This window comes from Periplaneta americana, chromosome 6 (assembly GCF_040183065.1).
Source record: "Periplaneta americana isolate PAMFEO1 chromosome 6, P.americana_PAMFEO1_priV1, whole genome shotgun sequence".
Lineage (NCBI taxonomy): Eukaryota > Metazoa > Arthropoda > Insecta > Blattodea > Blattidae > Periplaneta > Periplaneta americana.
Window position 1 is genome coordinate 51,119,504 of NC_091122.1, and position 12,971 is coordinate 51,132,474.

A 12,971-nucleotide genomic window follows, 5' to 3' on the forward strand; every position below is an offset into this window, starting at 1 on the left:
ATGAGTTGCAGTTGGTGACAGGTGGTGAGTAAGTTAGCAGTGGGTGATGGAAGATGAGTTGCAGTTGGTGACAGGTGGTGAGTAAGTTATGAGTTGCAGTTGGTGACAGGTGGTGAGTAAGTTATGAGTTGCAGTTGGTGACAGGTGGTGAGTAAGTTACTAGTGGGTGATGGAAGATGAGTTGCAGTTGGTGACAGGTGGTGAGGAAGTTAGCAGTGGGTGATGGAAGATGAGTTGCAGTTGGTGACAGGTGGTGAGCAAGTTAGCAGTGGGTGATGGAAGATGAGTTGCAGTTGGTGACAGGTGGTGAGTAAGTTAGCAGTGGGTGATGGAAGATGAGTTGCAGTTGGTGACAGGTGGTGAGTAAGTCAGCAGTGGGTGATGGAAGATGAGTTGTAGTTGGTGACAGGTGGTGAGTAAGTTAACAGTGGGTGATGGAAGATGAGTTGCAGTTGGTGACAGGTGGTGAGTAAGTTAGCAGTGGGTGATGGAAGATGAGTTGCAGTTGGTGACAGGTGGTGAGTAAGTTACTAGTGGGTGATGGAAGATGAGTTGCAGTTGGTGACAGGTGGTGAGGAAGTTAGCAGTGGGTGATGGAAGATGAGTTGCAGTTGGTGACAGGTGGTGAGTAAGTTATGAGTTGCAGTTGGTGACAGGTGGTGAGTAAGTTATGAGTTGCAGTTGGTGACAGGTGGTGAGTAAGTTACTAGTGGGTGATGGAAGATGAGTTGCAGTTGGTGACAGGTGGTGAGGAAGTTAGCAGTGTGTGATGGAAGATGAGTTGCAGTTGGTGACAGGTGGTGAGCAAGTTAGCAGTGGGTGATGGAAGATGAGTTGCAGTTGGTGACAGGTGGTGAGTAAGTTAGCAGTGGGTGATGGAAGATGAGTTGCAGTTGGTGACAGGTGGTGAGTAAGTCAGCAGTGGGTGATGGAAGATGAGTTGCAGTTGGTGACAGGTGGTGAGTAAGTTAGTAGTGGGTGATGGAAGATGAGTTGCAGTTGGTGACATGTGGTGAGTAAGTTAGCAGTGGATGATGGAAGATGAGTTGCAGTTGGTGACAGGTGGTGAGTAAGTTAGCAGTGGATGGTGGAAGATGAGTTGCAGTTGGTGACAAGTGGTGAGTAAGTTAGCAGTGGGTGATGGAAGATGAGTTGCAGTTGGTGACAGGTGGTGAGTAAGTTATGAGTTGCAGTTGGTGACAGGTGGTGAGTAGTAGTAGGTGATGGAAGATGAGTTGCAATTGATGACAGGTAGTAGTGATAATGGATGATGAATGGTAGACACTGAACATACTGACAAGTGGTGAGCAGTAAACAGTATTATATGATGGGTAGTGAGTAGTAATGCGTAGGTAATGAATAGTGGGTTACAATAGGTTATTATTATTATTAAATTGATTTAATTTGTTCGTAAATAGAAAGTAAATTGAAAAGAATCCAATCAGTTGCAAAAGAAAATACATTGAAAGAGTTCAGCCAGGAGCAAACGTGGCAACAGCTGAAATTTTAGCAAGAAAACTTCCTCTAACTGGTCTGTCAATCACCATCATCTATGTAGAAGCGGTGTGGACCAGGGTTCTTTACTTGTGGAGCTGAGACTACTCATAACTATTCCACTTCAGCGCTGAATGGGTCACATGAATATATACAAGCTACTTCCTGTATTTTCCTCTGACAAACAAGGGAGAGGAATGATTGAGTAGATTGTGCTCTGTTTAAACTGAAACCACTGCCATAAAGAATAACTTTACCTTATGTCTGCATTGATACTTACGTACGGAAGGTGAACTGAATTTGTACGAGCCGTATTTCATGATTTCCTCTTAGAAGGAAAAACTGGTTTGGATTTTTGGCTTTTAGAGCAAACAGTCGTGCCACCACTTCCACTCCATATTGTCCTCGATCTACGTAGTCCCCAAGATAGAGTATGGTTGCAGGTGTCACGCTGGCACCTAAGTGCAATAGGACTTTTTCAAAAGATGTTAAGTCCTGGTAATTGCCGTGTACATCTCCTGTAATGCAAAAAATGGCGTTTATTTTCTTATTAATTAAATACCTAATTAATTAATTCCTGTGATCTCCTGAATATCTTTCAAATTAAATAACCATGTTACATTTAATAATGATTGAAAAGTGATATGGTTTCATGTATTTTAAATCAATCACGGTTTGTAGCATACTGTTCTCAAAAATCAGTGTCATTTATGCAATGTTAAAGTGTCTTATTTAATATAATGTTTGAAAATACAATTACCATTTAAGAATTTGCAATTTTGACTGGATTATGTGCAGAATCATTCTCATATTTGTTTAAAAAAACATTTCTTTTTTTGCAAGAAAGTACTGTATGTGGGAGACATATAAGTCGTATAACTTTTCTGTCTCCAATTAAAGGACTGAGTAACCGTAAATGACAAATCATAATGAAGTTGAAGAGCATATAATTACCAAAAACGTAAACTGGAGACGTCAATTCCAACATTCGAGGTTCTTCCTTCATTGTTTCTTTCAGATTGGAGCAGATTTGTACCAGGAGGTCTCCAAATTTGCTAGGATCAAGCTTCAGAAAATATAAAATTAATAAAATTTTGATTAAAAATTGTACTGGTATGGAAATTTTTGTAGCTCAATTTAAAGAACAGCTCGAGCACGCACACACACACACACACACACACACACACTCCCCACTCCCCCTCCTTTCATATTTGGCTACACTGCGCTCCATTTACTTATTGTTAGAGTTCGACAAAATTCCCAAATTGTCAGAGCCATTTGAAGACCTGCGATGCACTATCTGCAGAAAACATAGCCCAGAAGTATTGAAGAGCACGGATGCTAATGGCTTCATTGCTAGATGCAAGGCATTGAAACAACAACATAATTACCTGTAAAATAATGTGAAATTTGCATAATTTTTTACAACCGTAAAGCATTTACATAATAAAATATACAATTAATTAAATATCTGCATGATTCTTTCACTGGAATGTTTTAAAGACCTATATCAACAACATAGTCTAGGAACTTTTACCTATTCCTCCAAGAAATATTTTTTCCTTAATTGTTACTTTCAATATTAAATTTTCTAAAATTTTTATTAGGAAAAAAATATTTCCTGAAGGAACAGGTAAAAGATCCTAGACTATGTTGTTGATGTAGTTCTTTAAAATATTTCTGTAAAAGAATCATGCAGATATTTAATTAATTGTATATTTCATTATGTAAATAACTTACTTTACGGTTGTAAAAAAAGTTACGCAAATTTGATATTATTTTACAGATAATTAGTAGCTATTTTAATATTCTGAATAGTGTTTTATAAAGTGTAATGCATTTATATTAAGCAAGAAAAGTTTTGTTCATTTTGCTTTTATAGTAGCTGAGAGATAAAAAAAATGAATAATAAATTTTTGCAGGCCAATAGTGTACCTGTCCGCTTAAGTTGGATTTATGTTGAATATGCTGAAGAATAAATTCTTCAACATCTAAATATTTATTAATTAACTTAAAATTGTTTAACAACACGTTTGAGTGTTAAAACTTTTAAAAAAGGTTATGTACATTAGACAGACGGCCCATTTCGATGCCGGTTCTGCGTCATCTTCAGTGTCCTATGAACTACTGTAGTTCGTAGGATACTGAAGATGACGCAGAACCGGCGTCGAAACGGGCAGTCTATCTAAGGTACATAAACTTTTTTAAAAGTTTTATTACTTTTAACGTGTCGTTAAACAATTTTAAGTTTTTTAAACAAAGTGTTAACGTGAACCAGAATCAATGATTTATTAATTATTTTATTGATTAAATGCAGAGACTATTGGAAGCAATCATTATCCTGAGAACAGTGATACAGATTAATAAAAAATATAACATCACAAGAAAACAAAAATTAAATTGTTGTTGTTGTTGTTTTCTAATGCCAGGCATTTGACAATAAAGTCATTTGACCTCTTGCACGCCAATATTTTTCAAAGGTATTGTCATCGTTAGCCACTGACGCACTAATTTTGAGGTGTTCCGAATCCATTTCTTGATTTGAGTTGCACAATGGACAGTTAGGAGACTGATATATTCCAATTCTATGCAGGTGTTTGGCCAAACAATCATGGCATGTTGCCAATCTAAATACAGCTACAGACGATTTGCGTGGTAAATCGGGAATTAACTGTGAATTATGATGCAGAGAGTTCCATTTTTTCCCTTGAGATTGTGCTATCAAATTTTGTTTGTTGAAGTCTAAGTATGTAGATTTAATAAATCTTTTCACAGAGGAATACGTAGATTTAGTAACAGGTCTGTAAGTAGCAGTGCTGCCCTTCTTTGCTAGTGCATCCGCATTCTCGTTTCCCAGGATTCCACAATGGGATGGTATCCATTGGAATACAATTCTTTTATTGAGTGTTATTAGTTGAGAGAGCATTTTAGTTATTTCTGGTGTTTGAGAGGAAGGTGTGTGTTTAGAGACTATTGATAGAATAGCTGCTTTGGAGTCTGACAATATAACTGCATTCTTAAATTTATTGATGTGGCATAAAAGATTCCTGAGACTTTCACTTATTGCAATGATTTCTCCATCAAAACTGGTTCCATATTCAAGAGATCTATGAAGTGAAAAGAGACAGCACGTGACACCTGCACCGGCACCTTGTTCTCTGGAGATCAAGGATCCGTCAGTGTATAAATGAAGCAAGTTTTGTGGAGGGTACCTAATATTAATTGTCTCTAAAGACAATTGTTTCATTATTTCAGTGTTTACTTCTAATTTCAGTATTTCTTCTGTTAAATTTAGATTATATTCTATATTTAATAGAGTTAAAGGGTTTGGTTTAATTTGTAAGTATTCTTTTAAATTCGGGATATCTGTTTTAATTCTTGAACCATGGATATGAAACTTTTTTGAGTTTTCAATCTATAGAGAGGACGTATGAATGCCAATTGTTTCCTGGTAATCTGATAAGTTTTTCATATTGAATCAGAGCTTTTCCTTCTATTATCATTTAAATTAAATTAAATTAAAATTGAGGTTAATCACTATTTCTGCTAATTTACAGACGTTTCAGAGGAGGTTCAGCTTTTCTCTTGCCTCCTACAGTATCTCTCCACTGAAGTAGCTCTTGACAAAGCTGGACAAGTAGGCAGAGGCTGGGAATCCATAATGTTGCCAGCATGAACTCTGGACTCTCAAGAATACCAATGTGGTGGAGACTCTTGGCTAAGTAGCTGTGTCCAGTTTCCATGCAAAATCCCGTGAGATATGTCTCTCCCATTTTTTATATTAAACCCAACAAACATTGCAGACATGACAGAGTAAAAATTCGACTTCATCAAAAAAGGAATTGTGTGTTTTTAGGTAGGGCCTACTATATAGATCTGAAAAAACTCGTAAAAGATTCTCCCTTCTAAAAAGACTAGCAGGAAAGAAATGGGGATGCTCTAGGAATACTTTGAACACTATTTACAAAATGTTTATACAGCCAGTGCTGACATACTGCTGATAAATTTTACTTACTTCATCTTTCATAAACGAAATAGAATATGTTCAAAACCAAGCTCTCAGGCTCATTACTGGTGGAATCAAAACAACTCCAATAGATTCTATGAGATTCCTCACTAATATTAACAGCATCAAAATGACAATAGAAGAAAAGGCACTAATTCAATATGAAAAACTTATCAGATTACCAGGAAACAATTGGCATTCATACGTCCTCTCTATAGATTGAAAACTCAAAAAAGTTTCATATCCATGGTTCAAGAATTAAAACAGATATCCCGAATTTAAAAGAATACTTACAAATTAAACCAAACCCTTTAACTCTATTAAATATAGAATATAATCTAAATTTAACAGAAGAAATACTGAAATTAGAAGTAAACACTGAAATAATGAAACATTTGTCTTTAGAGACAATTAATATTAGGTACCCTCCACAAAACTTGCTTCATTTATACACTGACGGATCCTTGATCTCCAGAGAACAAGGTGCCGGTGCAGGTGTCACGTGCTGTCTCTTTTCACTTTATAGATCTCTTGAATATGGAACAAGTTTTGATGGAGAAATCATTGCAATAAGTGAAAGTCTCAGGAATCTTTTATGCCACATCAATAAATTTAAGAATGCAGTTATATTGTCAGACTCCAAAGCAGCTATTCTATCAATAGTCTCTAAACACACACCTTCCTCTCAAACACCAGAAATAACTAAAATGCTCTCTCAATTAATATCACTCAATAAAAGAATTGTATTCCTATGGATACCATCCCATTGTGGAATCCTGGGAAACGAGAATGTGGATGCCTTAGCAAAGAAGGGCAGCACTGCTACTTACTGACCTGTTACTAAATCTACGTATTCCTCTGTGAAAAGATTTATTAAATCTACATACTTAGACTTCAACAAACAAAATTTGATAACACAATCTCAAGGGAAAAAATGGAACTCTCTGCATCATAATCCACAGTTAATTCCCGATTTACCACGCAAATCGTCTGTAGCTGCATTTAGATTGGCAACAGGCCATGATTGTTTGGCCAAACACCTGCATAGAATTGGAATATATCAGTCCCCTAACTGCCCATTGTGCAACTCAAATCATGAAATGGATTCGGAACACCTCAACATGTGCTTCAGTGGTTGACCATGATAATATCTTTGAAAAATATTGGAGTGCAAGAGGTCAAATGACTTTATTGTCAAACGCCTGGCATTAAAAAACAACAACAACTATATAAATCATTCTTATTACCAGTATCGGTACACATTTGTTTTAATTAATGAACTCACCTGCCCCCATGTGAAAGCTGCTTTGACTTTGGTTCCTTTCTTAGCAGCTTCAATGGGTGATGTTGTTTGCGAGAAGTATGATAATCCTGAGAGAAGTTCATTTGACATGGATTTCTCATTGAATACATTAATAGACATCAATCGTGAATACAGGACCTTTTGTGGTATTGTTGGCTTGCCAGTAGGCTGTTCTTTTACTCCAGCTATAATTTAAATAAAATAATATAATTTTATTTAAAAAGAACTTCAAAGTACAAACTCTTCTGAGTGTACACTTTCTTGAATGGGAGGTGGCAGCTAGTAGAATGCATATCAGAAATACCTTAAAAGAACACAGTGAAAGAATTCTACACAGAACTGTACACATGGCCTGCCACCAACAAAGGTAGTAATGACAATGGAAGCAAAGACTAGAAAAATAATAAGTCCTGATAATAAAAATGTACATCAACGTGCAAGATAGAACTGCAGGAAACTCTAAACAAGCTAGTGCTCTGGGCCCGCACAAATGAGATTCACCTGAACCCGCGGAAGACTGTGACAATGACTTTCCGCAAAGGAGGTAGACCAGCAGCAGATGACATTCTATATCTAGAAGGGGAACCGCTACATTCATTCATTCATTTATTTTATTCCATAGATCTTACATGAGCAATGAAGCTTTAAGATGTGGAACATGTCAACATTTTACAATATTACAATTACAATTTTTACAAATTTTTATAGTTTTACAATTTAGTAATTTTCTACAATTTTTACAATTTTGTACAATTTTTTTTACATTTTTTTTACATTTTGGCGAGATGTAGTGAGATGAGATGAGGTCCGAGGATTCGCCAAAATATTACCCGGCATTTGCCTTTTCGGTGGGGGAAACCTCGGAAAACCCAACCAGGTAATCAAATCAAAGGGGGTAATCAAATCAAAGGGGTTGATGCCAAGGACTCGCCTTAGACCATCCGGCTTCAATCCCACGGCTGGGGAAAACCTCCGAAGAAACCAAAGTCCAAAGGGGGATCCAACCCAAGCCCGAACGCAGCTCGAGTGAATCACTTTAAGTATCTAGGTATAACTTTTCAGACCACAGGAACCACATACACGCTACACGTAAAAGATAAAACAATTGCTGCGATTAGAGCCACGAATGACATCAGTCATCTGGGACAGATATCAGTGCAATCAGCATTAAAGTTATTTCGCGCCAAAATCTCACCAATAGTTACATATGGCCTAACACTCATATGGGAACACCCGATAGAAGCGACCTCAAGGCAATCGAAGCAGTAAAGGCAAAGTACCCACAACATTTTCTTGGATTAGCTGGTATACCTCGACGATACTCCGATTACCCCGATGCTTATACAGCATGAAATGTAGTATCATTTAATGATAAATTTATTATACTTGTTGATGGATCAAATACTGAAAATAAATTACTTATCATTTTCAATTTATAATTTTTATACTAATTATTTTTTTTTCTGTTAATGATTTAATTGGAAGAGTCCTGTTCATATCGAAATACACCCCATCACGACTTACGTATGAGCTGGCAAGGGAGCCATTCTACTTAGAGGAACTGCGACTGCAGCTACAGCTACCATCCACACAGGCATACGAAGAGACAGTGACAGAACTAGAAGAAAAAAAGACTGCAAATCTGGAGCGACTTCTACACGACAGACGCAATGACTACAAGAGAATGGATGGCCGTGGGCTACGAGCTGAGACACATGATGACCCGCTTCGCGGTTCATGGATTCCATCACAAACTGTGTAGGACAAAGACTTTCCACCTGCCGGCAGAATACTGCATTTGTGAACTATGCCTGAAGAGTTGTGATAGATATCATGCTATGTGGTGCACACGAAGATCAGTCTCTTTGACACGATTTTGCAGCGAGTGATTCTAGCTTCATGCATATTTTGCCTAGTTCTCGTTATTATTATAATAAAAATGTCTGTTGCAACAGAAAAGAACTTTAATTTTTTGTGATTTAATACTATAGTTTTTACATAGATTATAAAGTTTGTTCATACTTATTTTCATTCACTCTGATATTTGGAAAAAGGCAATGCTTTGCTTAGTTTCAGTTTGTTTGTTGGAAAAAACCCATAACATCCTAATTAATTTAATTTTTTTGGGGCCTTTATATATATTATAAAACACAATTAATGGTGAACAAACCTCATATTTAGCAACTAATATCAGTTGTTAAACACATTATGACAATAAAAATAAATTTTATACCCATTTTTGTTCCGATAAGTTTTGTTAATTTAACAATATTTTCTTTAAGTCCGGACTTAAAGAAAATATTGTTAAATAAAAATAAAAGTACCGGTAATGAAAATAAACAGTTTTTATTGATTTCCCAAAAGTTTTGTTTTTGTCACTTGTGGAGTTTTAGAAATAAACGATTCATTTAAGACGTTGGTGTAGTGGAGAAACAGTGGGAGAAAATATAAGAAAAAAGTAGATATTAGGAGGGACAAGAATATCAATAGCAAGTGAAGTAATGTGAGAGGAGGATATAAGTGTGAGGGACAGTAGTGGAGAAGTGGGGAAATAATAGATATGTAGGCTGGTGAACGAAAAGTGACAAAGATACATTTAAAGAAAACAATGAATGGAAGAGAGAATGAAGTAAGTTACGACATGCATAAATTTGCTATTTAATAAGCTGGGATGGCACTGTATACCTTTCATAAGCGAAATAGAATATGTTCAAAACCAAGCTCTCAGACTCATTACTGGTGGAATCAAAACAACTCCAATAGATTCTATGAGATTCCTCACTAATATTAAAAGCATCAAAATGACAATAGAAGAAAAAGCACTGATTCAATATGAAAAACTTATCAGATTACCAGGAAACAATTGGCATTCATACAGTCCTCTCTGTAGATTGAAAACTCAAAAAAGTTTCATATCCATGGTTCAAGAATTAAAGCAGAAAATCAATATCCCGAATTTAAAAGAATGCTTACAAATTAAACCAAACCCTTTAACTCTATTAAATAAAGAATATAATCTAAATTTAACAGAATAAATATTGAAATCAGAAGTAAGCACTGAAATAATGAAACAATTGTCTTTAGAGACAATTAATATTAGGTACCCTCCACAAAACTGGCATCATTTATACACCAACGGATCCTTGATCTCCAGAGAACAAGGTGCCGGTGCAGGTGTCACGTGCTGTCTCTTTTCACTTTATAGATCTCTTGGATATGGAACAACAAGTTTTGATGGAGAAATCATTGCAATAAGTGAAAGTCTTAGGAATCTTCTATGCTGCATCAATAAATTTAAAAATGCAGTTATATTGTCAGACTCCACAGCAGCTATTCTATCAATAGTCTCTAAACACACACCTTCATCTCAAACAGCAGAAATAACTAAAATGCTCTCTCAATTAATATCACTCAATAAAAGAATTGTATTCAATGGATACCATCCCATTGTGGAATCCTGGGAAACGAGAATGCGGATGCACTAGCAAAGAAGGGCAGCATTGCTACTTACAGACCTGTTACTAAATCTACGTATTACTCTGTGAAAAGATTTATTAAATCTACATACTTAGACTTCAACAAAAAAAAATTTGATAACACAATCTCAAGGGAAAAAATGGAACTCTCTGCTTCATAATCCACAGTTAATTCCCGATTTACCACGAAAATCGTCTATAACTGCATTTAGATTGGTAACAGGCCAAACACCTGCATAGAATTAGAATATGTCAGTCCCCTAACTGCCCATTGTGCAACTCAAACCAAGAAATGGATTCGGAACACCTCAAAAAATGTGCTTCAGTGGCTGACCGTGATAATATCTTTGAAAAATATTGGAGTGCAAGAGGTCAAATGACTTTATTGTCAAATGCCTGGCATTCGAAAACAACAACAACAAAATTGTGAAGTACCATCTCATCGGAAGTAAGTGCATAGCGACAAATATATATCGTATCATATCAGAAGGCAAAAAATTCCTCCACAAGATGAGGAAGTAAAACGATTGATTTCACATACTAGGCGCATATTCATAATTCTAATCTCACTCCACTAATACTAGTTGAGAAAAGAATAATTAAAATATGCCTTAATAAACCAATTGATTATTCATCCGAACTTTTGTTCGTTGATTTTAATGTTCTGAAAATTAAATAAATCTATTATATTACCATATTAAATCTCATACATAAAAATCGCAATACATTCAAATTGTATCATCATAAATATGGACCTAAAATATCCTACTTTATACGACAAGAGGAACCAAAGCACAAGCACAGTTCTTAGCCATAGTATCTACTTTGATCCAAGTTTATACAGAGTGTTAAATAAAAGTATCCAATATTTTAGGAGGTGATAGTATGATCAAAACAAAAAAATAATGTCTAATAAACATGGGTCCTACAACACATACTTTCTGAGATCTGAACACTTGTTCATAGAAGGTGCTCAATGTGGCGTCCATTCATGGCAATGCATTCCTCTGCCCTCCATTACAGCAGACTACCAGATAATCATACTGTAGTTGACAACCCTGGCATGGAATAATGATACGTCACAAGGAATACTGAAAACAAAAATCACGTTGCAGATATGAGCGGGGTTCAGCAGAGATGATGTGAATTTTTGTAATCAGCATGTGTAGGCTGATGAAAATCCCCCTGCAGTTGAAGAAACAAGGCATCAGTACCGATTCTCAGTCAACTTATGGGCAGGTATTCTTAGTGATAGATTAATAGGGCGATACGTGCTACCACAGAGATTAACTGGGGATCGTTATCAGGACTTTCTTATTAACGTATTAAACAAATTTCAAAGAGTGCGTGATTCCCTACGCCGAGGAGCAGAAGAATACATTGTATTGTATTGTATTGTATTGTATTTATTCATTCCCTGTACAGTCTATTACAGATTATAGGTTCGTCATTAGATACAAACGCAAAAAATACACACGGACACACACATACACACACAAATAAGATTTCTAGTATGAATTTAATTGATTTCTAGTATGAATTTAATTTTAACACTCTTAAGTTTTCAAAGAATAGTAAAACTACCAAAAGACACAATAAATAATAAGATATATAATACATTTTCCGTTTACAAGACATTAAATAAATTAATTAACAGAGATTAGGTAAAAACAAGATAGTCCTACATTATTATTAATATTGTTTGGAGAAAAAAAAAATTATGTGCAACAGTAATGAAGGTAGGTATTTTGCTTTATAGCTTTAATGCAAGAAATCAGTGAATGGACGTCACATTGAGCACCTCCTATGAACAACTTAAATCGAACTCTTGTTCAGACAAATAGCTACGCTTGTACAATCAGAAATGGTGTTTTGGTACTACTCAAGGGACGCACTTGCCAAACCGGTGATTGCCTGGGCCTTAAGCCATCCCAGAGACTATCGATAAATTGTTCCTCGACCTACCAAGTTCCTCGCTTAGTTGGCCAACATCTCTACTGAGAATGCAGATGTCTCTGCAGAACAAAATATCGTGAGGCGCAGAGACCTATGATGTACACAGTAGAAAAATTATATTCAGTAGACTTCTAAAAGCCGCAATTTTTACGTTATAATAGTCTAAAAGGAGACAGTCACTAAAATGTATATAGATTTCTTGACCATAAACAAAACCAACGAAAGAGAGTAATGAATAATTAACAGATTATACAGATAAAACAGATAAACTAGACATGAAATTCTTATCTAGAGAAAATAAAATACTGATACTTACGATCCATAAGCCATAGTCGATCGATACCTGCTATCATACCAGTCTTTTTTAATTTGATTATATGCAATGCCAATTGATAATCATTATTTTCCTCTACAGTCCCCGCACCAACTTGCTTCGGAGTGGCTGTAATAACAACAGAAAATATTTTACTGCACTGTGTGTTTTATTAAGTGAGAAAGGGAAAAGAAAGCATTAATTATTAAAAATAAGTAATTGAGGGAAGATACAATTTTAAATTGCTGATGAAATTGTAGGCTATTGTTATTCCTCATTCGTTTGTTTAGTTTGTTAAGTAGCTATTTCAAGTTTTGTTTATTTTCAGTGTATTATATGGGTACCAGTAATAACCAGACAGTGAATTTTCGGTCCCTACACAGTGACAAGGCATCCCTTGGTGTATCGAGAGTACGTAGCAGT

The 12,971-nt window shown here is 35.7% G+C and overlaps 1 long non-coding RNA gene across 1 annotated transcript; it reads right to left on the reverse strand.

Annotated features, from left to right (window-relative positions):
* Positions 1-2,454: 2,454 nt before the first annotated feature.
* On the reverse strand, positions 2,455-12,679 carry LOC138701332 (uncharacterized). The gene is made up of 3 exons (XR_011332508.1): positions 12,552-12,679; positions 6,786-6,988; positions 2,455-2,560 (listed from the first exon to the last, which is right to left on the reverse strand). It is a non-coding gene; the product is annotated as an uncharacterized lncRNA (long non-coding RNA).
* Positions 12,680-12,971: the final 292 nt, after the last annotated feature.